Source organism: Nicotiana attenuata, chromosome 9 (genome assembly GCF_001879085.1).
Source record: "Nicotiana attenuata strain UT chromosome 9, NIATTr2, whole genome shotgun sequence".
In the NCBI taxonomy this organism is placed as follows: Eukaryota; Viridiplantae; Streptophyta; class Magnoliopsida; order Solanales; family Solanaceae; genus Nicotiana; species Nicotiana attenuata.
Window position 1 is genome coordinate 20,008,125 of NC_031997.1, and position 3,887 is coordinate 20,012,011.

The following is a 3,887-nucleotide window of genomic DNA, read 5'->3' on the forward strand; positions in this document are numbered from 1 at the left end:
GCATGTCAATTGTCACTAACCCAGTGCGCATACTACTCTTTCTTGACTTAAACCACTTTGATGCACTAGCTAGACTCCGCTTTGTGCAATTGGAAAGCTGGTAGCAGATTTTGAAGTCATTTCTCACTTGTTTTGACCAAACTGACTTAAAAGAGGACTTGAACAACAAAAGGAGCAGAGTAAGGGACAATGGAAAGACATGAGATCTAGCAAGAAAACTACAAAGTAGAAACTTATTAGATGTGGATACCAACTCTAATGACCATGACATGCATTTTGGATTAATGGCCTAATCTGTCAAGAAAGTCTAATGTTCAACTCTTGTTATATCTCTAAGCCGTGAAACTGGGCTTCAATGCTCCGATTATCCTATCCGATTCACGGTCCTTATTCGACTTGTAGTGCCCGAAGGGTTTTCACCATCAATCCTCTCTCATTTTCTTTCTCTCAACTACTGTCGCCTTATGGTGCCTGTGAAGGTTTTCACCAATAAGACTCTCTCATTTTGTTCTTTTTCTTCTTATTTCCTCTGATTATGCATATGATAAGGCATTAACCACGGTAAAAATATCATATGCTCTTGGCATGGCTAACTCAGCACTCTCAAAAATTATCTGGGAGATCTTTTTGGGATTGTAATGTGGCTTTTGGACTGGGTTAGAAAGAAAGGATATCATAAAGGCTCAAAATAACTAAGATAACAGGGTTAATTTAGTTACAACTTTTGGAATCCATTTCAAAACTTTGCCCCAATTTCTAAAATAAGAGAGTTTCATTCTAAGAAAACCGCCCCACTCTTGACTTCGTGGGATTATGAAATATTTTATTTGGTGCAACCGAACCGTAAGGCTGCCTATATATTGTTGATACCCAATTTTTCCCTATGTATTTTTAGTACTCAAATATTCTCAAAATAGCATGTGTATGCATATATAAGCATGCCCAAGAGTTTTGGTATTTTCCCCTAATTTTTAAAGATTTTTAAAATCAATTTATTATCTATTTTAACAGTACAAAATCCAGTAATTATTCCCAAAGTATCATTTTTTGGTGAATAATTTATTTCCATTCTCATATTTACACCAAGATATTATTAAGGTAATTTTTGCATATTTTTACAAATCTGTTTGGTATTTTCTAAGTTAAATTGCATAAATTGCAATTATAGCCTATATTACAATTAACAGCATTTTACAATCATAAAATCATTTTCAGTATTTTTAGATTAATATTTATACATTATTAATTAGTTCAGTGCTTTTAATTTGTTTTTAAAATCATTTTAACTATTTTATAAAAAATAAAAGGGGGAAATTGGCTATTTAACACATAGCCCTTTATTGTTTCAATTTTAGCCCAATTTAACCCCACCCCTATCTGATTTTATTAAAACCAATTGACCCAAGATCCAATTAAATTCGCCCCAGCCCAATCTCTAATCCAACCCGGCCCTGCTCCGAATTAATATGAGCCATTGATCAAATAAGATCAACGGCCCAGATCTTTTTTCCTTAATTAATCCCTAATCTACCCCCCTTGACCCCTCATTTTTTCGAGACCAGTCTCTCTCTCTTCGTCTCTTCGTCTCTTCCTCTCCTCCTTCTCTCTAGAACCTTCTGGTTCATCTCCGATGGCCTTCACCATCTCTCCGGCCACCTTCAGCCTCACCGCTTTCGACCACCGCCCGCCTTGAAGCCTTATCTCGCCGGTTCCCTCCATCTCTGAGACCCCATGAGTCTCCACCATACAAGACGGTCACTGAAGCTTTGCACGAGTTTGTTTCCGGCCTTTCTCCGACGGTTTTTGGTTCGATGGTGCTATAAACACCATTATCCTTGAGTTTCACAGCCAGGTTTCTCTTACTTCTCACTTGTTTCTTATGAAACCCTAATCTCGACCCAAACCTCTTGAATCTCTGTATTTTTTTAATGATTTTTTTTAACTCACGCCTTTATGTTTTGCACTACTCTCTACTCGATCTTTACGATTGCTCAAGTTTTAAACATTTTGTTCCCTTTTTGAAACTAGGGTTTCTGAACCCCTTTTTAAAATCACTTTATTTTCTGATTTTTTAGTACTAATTCATGATTTTCAGTACTATTTCTAAACATTTTTTGCTTAAGTCTGATGAAGCCCTAGCTTTATATGTTTTTGTTTGTATTATTTGTTCGATTGTATGTTCTTCTGAGTTCTTCTCTGAGTTCCGTACTCTTTGCTTTAATTTTGTTGCTAGCGTTCCATTCCCTTGCCATCCTGTGTTCTTCGCTTAGGATTCTCTGATTACTTACATGGTGGTTTTATACTGATTCTTGCAAGCCCTCTTTGAGACTGTGATACTTGCCTTATATTGTGATTCTACATATTTTCCTTATGGTTTGGTACTGATTTCAAAATTGCTTCCTTAATTTGGGGGATACTTTCCTCGATTAATATTGGTTTCCTAGGTTTTCAATCTCGATCATTAATTTGAAAACTATTTTCCAGAATTAAAGTGGTATTTTGACCTATATGTGTGCACAAATATGTTGATTGATTTGCCTGACCTATTTCGCTAATTAGAGTATCATGTACCTAGTCTTTATTGCATACTTTATGCTATTCTGTTTCCTTATGTGATCATACCATGCTTTGTGATTTCTTTCCTTTCAAAAATAACTGCTTGTTACCGTTTGACTTTGATTCCTTAATCAAAGGGGAGTCCATATACTGATTTGATTATGATTGATGCTAGTTCCTTAATTAGGGACTAGTACCTTGTTTGTTTACTCGTATTCAGTACTATAAGTACCCCCCCCCCCCCATTCTCTTATTGAAAGGGGACACGAACACCTTGCATATCACAAATACACACAGCAATCACATTGCTCTCTTTCTTGTGTTACTTCTCTCTTTTGCTCTGTTCCCTGCTCCTGACTATCATTAGCCAGCTGAAAAGCTAAGGCTAATATTGTGCTTATACTTGGTTCTTGCATTCTGTTGTGTTCTCTTATTACTGGTATGTTCTGATTAAATTCCATGTTCAAAAACCAATATGGTTATTACTACTTCAGTGTGTTCTATTCCTAATTTTTTTCTACTTATGCTCCTGTTGTGCAACATGTGATTGATTCCTGCTTTGCCTGTTGATATTCGTATGCTCATGACCACTGCTTGTTCCTAATCCTACCTGTTATGACTACATGCTGTTATTATTTACTTTTATGTCTAAATCTCACCATTTCAAAGTATCTTTAAACTCTTTTGATTTTGTGTACCCATGCTTAGTAAGTTTGTATTAAGTCTCTATATCCTTTGGTGATCGTTTAATGTGATCTATTTGTCCCCTTTGCTCATTATCCTTGTGTGCAACCCTCCAACTCTGTGTAAACTCTTTTTTTTATCAACTCTCCTCTCTTTCCTGCACTTCACTACTCTTAGAAGATAGGTTCTACCCCCTTCGTGTGAGCATTGCTTTGGGTGCCTCTGAGTGCCCACTCAACTTTGACACATAAGGCTGGTAATCCCACACTGCACCTATCCTGTATTTTGTTAAGTGTTTGGGTGCTGGTATTGGCCAGGGATCCAATGGGACCCTAGAGAGCTTTGCCGCACCCAGACCATGGCAAAGGCTGTGAAATTCGAAAGGAGTGATGTTGGAAAAATGGGCCTGATTGAAGGCTCCCTATAGAATAACTTCTTATTTTTTTGTTCTTTATTATTGTAATTCAGATACTATGGGTTTGTGATAATTTGTAAACAAACGATTGGGGGCTGAATAGTGAATATTGGGGGGGGGGGGTATGCATGCTTAGCTCAAAGAATGGGTAGAAAAAATGCTTATAGGATTTTTATTTACTTATCTGCACAATAGATAACCTGTATAGGACATGCATCTCATTCACTAGAGA